This window comes from Octopus bimaculoides, chromosome 3, assembly GCF_001194135.2.
Source record: "Octopus bimaculoides isolate UCB-OBI-ISO-001 chromosome 3, ASM119413v2, whole genome shotgun sequence".
NCBI lineage: Eukaryota > Metazoa > Mollusca > Cephalopoda > Octopoda > Octopodidae > Octopus > Octopus bimaculoides.
The window spans coordinates 63,145,371-63,152,996 of record NC_068983.1 but is presented as its reverse complement, the minus strand read 5'-3'; the positions used below and the strand labels follow the sequence as shown (position 1 = coordinate 63,152,996).

Genomic DNA, 7,626 nt, shown 5'->3' with positions numbered 1-7,626 from the left:
TATATTTGCCACTTAAATGTGGCAAATATTATATTATATGTATGTATGTATGCATACAGACATTTACACACACACACACACACACACACACACACACACACACACATATAGATAGGGAGAATTCGCAAAAAAGCAAAAGACAAAGACAGGTGGTTTAGAAAACAAATAAATATATTAGTATCACACTCGGGATTTGAAAAAGTCTTCAACGTTTCGAACTTACGCTCTTCCACAGAAAGAAACAAAGAAACAAGGAGAGAAAAAAAATGTGTGTAGTGGTTAACGATCCATCGTGGCGAATGCCGGACAGAAGGGTCACACAGGAGAGTTAAGAAGGGGAGATAACAAAGTAGCAGTGATCCCAAAACGAGGGTGCGCGTGTGCAAGAGACTGCTGGGGAACTTGACGTATGCATATGTATGTGCAGGTGTGAAAATGTGGGGATGGGAATTGGTCAGCGCTGGTTTGTGCGTGGTGGTGTGTTGTGATGTGCTGTGTTGTGTGGTATGGTGTAGCGTGGTGTGATGTGATGGTGTTGGGAGGTGGGAGAGGCGAGAGTGGGGAAATCACGGGTGGGTGTGAGTTAGGCTGAAGGTGGGAGTAGAGGTGTGTTTGTGGGTAGACAGACGTTGGGGCTAGGTGGGGCATGTGGGTAGATAGATGGAGGGGTAGAGGTGGGGTATGTGAGAGAGGGTGTAAAGGATGGGGTGTAAGGGATGGGGTGTAAGGGATGGGGTGTAAGGGATGGGGTGTAAGGGATGGGATGGGATGAGATGGGATGAGAAGAAATGGGAAGGTTGGGTAGGTGGGGTAGGAGTTGCTTTATGAGGAAGGGTTGAGGATGAAAGGGAAGGGGAAGGTGGGTATGAGAGAAGAGAGAAAGAGAGTAGGGGTGAAGAGAAGTAGGAGTGAAGAGAAGTAAAGAGAAGTAGGAGTCGGAGCAAGAGAGGAGAGGTGGGTGGGAGGAAGTAAGAGGGAGGGGAGATATATCGATAGCCACTACACATTTTTTTTTTCGTTCCTTGTTTCTTTCTGTGTTCCTTTCTTTGGAAGAGCGTAGGCTCGAAATGTTAAAGGCCTTTTCACTTCCCGAACATTATACCAATACATCTGTTTGTTGTCTAAATTACCTGTATGTATGTACAAGTGTGTGTGTATCTGAAAAACCTATGGGTCTGTTTGAAAGTAACTTCGAAGTGATTTTCAGATTTTGAATTAGATACTTTTAGACACCGGTTCATCTTGTGGAGGGAATAAAATCAGGGCCATGCAAGCTTTGTTATGCTTTAATGGTTAGTAGTATTCGAACTAACGGAATCTTTAAATGATAAATATAAGTTATGGACTCCAGAATATTTCATTGAAAGTAAGAATAAAAAGAAGAAAAACTGCAAAAAGGCAAAATATTAAGCAAATTTTAAAGCTGTCCTTATTCCGATACGACATATATAATAATATTTGGTTGAAATGAAGTATACAACATTAAAAGCATTTATCAAGTGACAAAGTATTCAGATATCTATAAAATTCATTCTGAATAAATATATTTAATTACATAAGCCTGTAATTTATGAGGGTAAAAACACATAATCGTCTCGAAAAGTGAGAGCGGGGAACCGTTCTGCGATACGAATTAGGTTTATTTTAAATTGCAGTTGTAGCTCTCTCTGTCTCTGTCTGTCCTCTGTGTATATAAAAGCATGAACATTTGAAATGGCTCCAAAATACCACTATCCAATCACCGTTTCACATGCACAAAAACACACATGCATGTATATATGTATGCATGTATGTATGTATGTATGTATGTATGTGTGTGTGTGTGTGTGTGCGTGTAGGCGCGCTCGCGTGTCGTGTTATATATAGGGTTGGCACAAAGATAATTGCGGTTCATAATCACCAATATTAAAGTAATAAGTTCTGTCAGCTCAGAACAAATCTATAATTGTGGATGATCGGGGTAACCTGGAGAAATTAATTTCGTATTTCAATACACTCAGCTTCTGTGCACTCATTCGCTCTCATACTTTAGCATAGAGAATAAGTGCTGGTCGTAAACATTACTATTCGTTGTACATTATGTCGGTATCATAGCAATAATTCTCAGTGATGGTTTCGCAAAAGTTCAAAGTTCAATAAGTAGTAGTGGGTGATTCTGCTTGCCAAGTACCACGCAGCTTCGGTTTGTGAGTGTGTTTTGTTAGGGTGGTCTCAAACCAGCCCCAATGCAGAGAGGTTTGCATACAGTCAATTTCTCGCCACGTGTTATAATGCGATAAAGAAAATACTAATTTTCCTTACACAGTGTAGACATTGTAACTGGGATCTTTATATTTTCATTCGGTATATTTGTGGAGTTATATTTTCTGTCTTGCATATGCTGGAGAATAATTGGTTTATAGCCAATGTATGTCTTCTCAGTCTCGCTATATATTATGTGGATTCACTCAAATAATGACCCTCATTTGGGGTTTACTAGTCACAGATGCTATCCGCATCCTTCTTTGTTTTCAAAGCTTTATCCGCATCCTTCTTTGTTTTCAAAGCTTTCGTCTTCTCTCAAAATATATGAAACAAATGTTAAACAGTAGATTCATTGACAACTTAGTTAAAAATAGTTTTCTCTCTTTTTCGGCTTTGAATTCATACAGTAAAATAATTTAATTTACCTTCTATATTTGAAAAAAATTCTCAGTCTGAAATACACGTGAATAAATAGTAACAAAAATCTGTAAACGTAAACCAATGGCGCCAAATATAGGTTTTCCAGTGGGATTGTACGTAACTATAGCCACATAAAAAATTATACAAAAATAAGCATAAATAACCGCAATTATTTTTGCACCTACGTCATGTATAGATAAAATTATGCTCGTATTTCTATCTTATGTTTATTATAACATCTATTGACAGAGTTGTGAGGTTACAGAATGGGGTTTGCGCACTGAAAGGAGGCTGCTCTATATGCACGTCGTTAAAATATAAATTTGTTTCACCGAAGTTTGCAAGGAAGTGGAGGACGATATAAATGAATCCATGTTGAAATATTTTTCGATGAATAAAGTAAATCGACATGCAATGCCAGTTTTATTGTTTCAAATTTATTATGTTGCTATTGTTAATATATGCAAATAATCGAGATGGTAAATGCAATAAGATTTTACGTCTGGCTTTTATCAGACTAAGCATACATAGTTATATTTTATTATTTTTCTTTATTGGTTTTCAATAGGACTAAAAGTCGGCCGATTATGTCCACCGCACTGCTTTTTCTAGTTTATATTTATCCTCTGGCTAGAGGTGAAATAGGCAAAAAAAAAAAAAAGGAACTGTTCTAATTACGTTACCAATATCATAGAGAGATACATGCCGTTTGATTCCACAGATGGCACAGACAAACTCTAAGCACACACGCTCAATCATATACACCTATGCCCACATATGCATGCGCTCAGCCATAGATGTGCGCATGCCTCAGTCGCTGGTTATCCCAACACGGGACTCATCTGGATTACTTTGAATCCTGTGTTGGAATTTAATCAGCGACTGAGTAACTTCCTTAAATGTCTACATGAACTCTGTTCATAAACCTACCCCAACAGGCGTGACTGTGTGGTAAGAAGCTTGCTTCTTAACCACATAGTTCTGGATTCAGTCCCATTGAGTGGTACCTTAGTGTCTTCTACTATAGACTCGGGACAACCAAAGCCTTGAGTGGATTTGGTAAATGGAAACTGAAAGAAGCCTGTCGTATATATGTATATATATATATATATATATATATATATATATATATATATATATATATATATATATATATATATGTGTGTGTGTGTGTGTGTGTGTATATGTTTGTGTGTCTATGTTTGCACCCCCAACATCACTTGACAACCGATGCTGGTGTTTACGTCGCCGAAACTTAACGGTTCGGCAAAAGAGACCGATAAAATAAGTACTAGTCTTACAAAGAGTGTCATGAGGTCGATTTGCTCGACTAAAGGCGGTGCTACAGCATGGCCGCAGTCAAATGACTGAAACAAGTTAGAGAGAAAAGAGAGTATATATATCATTATAATCAAGGATAAAACCTATATAGGATTTTATCAAGTAGCTAGCATGTAAAAAATAATTTAGGTAAAAACTAATACAAAGTATTTAACATAAAGTATATTTATATGTATAAAATTAATTTGTATACATACGTATATATAGATGTGTGTGTGTGTGTGTGTGTGTGTGTGTGTGTGTGTGTGCATGTGTGTGTGCGTGCGTGTGTGTGTGTGTATTCATGTCTTTGTGTCTGTTTCTCCACTCGCCATCGCTTGACAACCGATACTGGTGTGTTTGCCTCTCCGTAACCTAGCGGCTCGGCAAAAGAGGCTGATAGAATAAGTACTAAGCTTACAAAGAATAAGTCCTGGGGTCGATTTCTTCGTCGACTAGAAAACCTTCAAGGCGGTGCTCCAGCATGGCCGCAATGAAATGATTGAACCAATTAAAAAATAAAAGAATAAAAGAATATACCAATTAAAATATTACAAACATTTTTAGTTTCACAATATCTTCTGAAAATACAAAAGTAATCACCATTAATAAACCACAATTTATTACGCAAGCTAGGTTCGAAGAATGCGTTAAAATGCAAATCAGTCTAATCGTTTTTTTTTTTTAACTCTTCAGTAATTGTGAGTTAATGAGCGATGTCGCCGCTAAGAGTAAATTAAATTATTCAGTCACTAATGAAATCAAAACAGAATTGAAACTCATCTATCGTTTCGTCTCAATATGGCCACAAATTGTGCGTGAAGACTCTGTATTGTACAGTTTAGCACTGAAATACAAAACTTAATGTGACAGCACTTCATGTATTTTTAATGTTTGGTTACTTTTTTCTAGCAGGTCATGCAACCACATACAAGCTCCATTGTTAGTCTGTTTCAGAAATAATTTTGTTATTATTTAGCCTCAGATCAACCCGTCTTTTTAGAGATAATCTAAACCGTCTTTTTAGAGATAATCTGGGACATTACTTACAACGGGCGTGTGATTTAGGTAGGGGGTACTTTGGCTGCTATTTACAGTGTATCGAGCGACCAGGTAGAGGCTCATTCATTGATTCAATTGCGTGATGAGATTTTATTACACATATATATATGTACATCATCGGCAGAACTTAGAAAGTAAGTCAAAAGTTGAGAGTTTCGTCTATAGGCACTTATCAAACACGAATTTGGTCATTGTCACTCTGTAACGTCTGCCTATTATTAATGTGTGTGTATGTGTGTGAGTGCATAGATAGATAGACAAGATAAATAGATAGATAAGATAGATAAGATAGATAGATAGATAGATAGATAGATAGATAGATAGATAGAAGAACACATTCTCATAAGTAGCTATAAAAACATTTCTGGTTATTAAAGAAGGGTTTTGTTAGGGAAGATTTTCAGTTTAAATCTTTCTGTTGTTGTAGATTCATGGTTTTGTCAATGAACCCGAAAGTTGTTGTTCGCAAACAACAGCAGTAACTTTCTACAGCTGAATACACATCATTGATTGGTTAAAATTATCCAAATACGACAAATTTAACACGAAATAACTTCTAAAATACAAAATGTTGTCAAAAACGTCAAAAGTAAATGGTGTTCTACGTGGCACATTCAACCAGTATCCGAAGTTTTAAACTGTTTAGTTAAAAAAAATAATAAATTAAAAAATCTGTGACTGAGATTGAACAGATCCAAGTTTATTATTATAAATTCTTCAAAGCATTAAATCCAAAGTAACTTAATTATTAGGGAAAATTTTACATAGATCGTTTTGATATTTCATTGGGTGGAAAACATGAAAATTTCTTTGTTGAAGATTTTCTCCATCGAATAGTTGATGAAATCGTTGGTGATCTAGCATCTTCGGAAATGACATCAATTCACACACATTAGAATTTAGTCATATTGGTGGCTTCTGCCGAGGAATGTACAACAATCTGTGACGTTTAGTGATTCTGGTTCTTTTGTGAAAGATATCGCAAACAAAATCCCTGTCAATGTTTCGGTGTTCAATATGTTTTTTTCTATATCTGTATATCTATGTGTGCATAGCGTCGATGAATGTGTGAGTGCATGCGCATGTAATTTGCATGTGTATTTGAGAACAGATATAACTCGAAGCAACCTAGTTATCAAAATTCACTATTATGTCACTTTATGTCACAATAAACATGGCAATGTATATATGTATGTATACATATATTAGTTGTGTATTAGTAGGTATGTGTATGTGAGAGTTTGTTTCTCTCGCACCAACGCTTACTCATTGCTCCTTTCCTCCTGTTTACTCCTTTCACTTAACACAACTATGCCTTTCAGTGTACCCATTTTTTCTTCAGCTCTCTTTTGTCTGTCTCTTTGCCACCCGCCTACAATGTGTGCTGTCTTGATGTATGGGTACACAGGGCAGTAATTGAGTTTCGGGGCAGTAATTGAGTTTCGGGGCCCAGTTCTGATGTAGTCATGTGGATTACTGTTAATAAGTAAATACCATATGGTCCTGTGCATTGCTTTACCCGGGGGTGGGGGCAGTGGGCTATAATTCTGCTTAGAGAATCCTGATTATAATTACACAAGTAATAAATAATTATATATTCATGTAAATACACAACAAAATACGTAACACTTTTTCGAGTACATGTATTTTTGCGTGCATGTGTACGTGTTTGAGTTTGTTTGTTTGTCTGTGTACGTGTGAATGTGAGTGTGTCAGTACGGGTAAATGAACAAATTTTCGTTTTACTACTACTGCTTTGCTTTGAAATCCATTTTGAAATTCATTAACATAAAAGTTTCAAAATATTGTCGGTTTCGTCATCAGAATGAAGTGATGGTAAAAATTGCATATTAATCGCGTGCTTTATAATTGGCAAAGGAACATTGGAATAGTTAAATTTTCAGAACAGATTTACAATCACACGCACGCGCGCGCACACACACATAACAACACAGCATAAACGTCGCACAAATAAAAAGAAAATGCAAAAAGCCACACACAATCATGCAAATATGACTTTTGAATACATATAGAAACACACTAAGATGAAAGCGCTCTAACAATACTAAAATGATATAGAAAACCGCACACGTCCACATAACACACAGTTGTCAGCCCATTTGAAACACCAATACGACCATAAACACTCACATATAAACGCTTTTATATATTTGTAATGATATACAGTGAAGTATTGGTATGATGCATGTATGTGTATTGTATATGTAAGTCTCTCTCTCTCTCTCTCTCTCTCTCTCTCTCTATCTATGTGTATATATATATATATATATATATATATATATATATATTAGGGAAAAAATCCAAAATTACAGGTAAAAACTCAATTAAAATCAATTTATAAAAAATTAAAATTAAATTGAGCTTTATAGATAAAATATATATAAAAATATATAGTTTTAGGGAAAATAACCAAGTTTCAAGAACTCATCGATGAAAATCCACTATCACATATACAAAAATTAATAATTAAAAGCACAATAAATGAGTATAATATAAAGTAAAGTAAATATCATAAGATAAATATAATAAAAAGATTACACGTGTTTCATAACTAATTTT

At 35.7% G+C, this 7,626-nt stretch overlaps 1 long non-coding RNA gene across 1 annotated transcript in view; it reads left to right on the top strand.

Annotated features, from left to right (window-relative positions):
- The window catches only part of LOC106880772 (uncharacterized), a 23,953-nt gene extending 20,874 nt beyond the window's left edge, over window positions 1–3,079 (top strand). Inside the window, exon 2 of the long non-coding RNA XR_001410779.2 lies at window positions 2,914–3,079. This is a non-coding gene — a long non-coding RNA (uncharacterized LOC106880772). The remainder of the gene's footprint in view (window positions 1–2,913) is intronic.
- The last annotated feature ends 4,547 nt before the right edge of the window (window positions 3,080–7,626 follow it).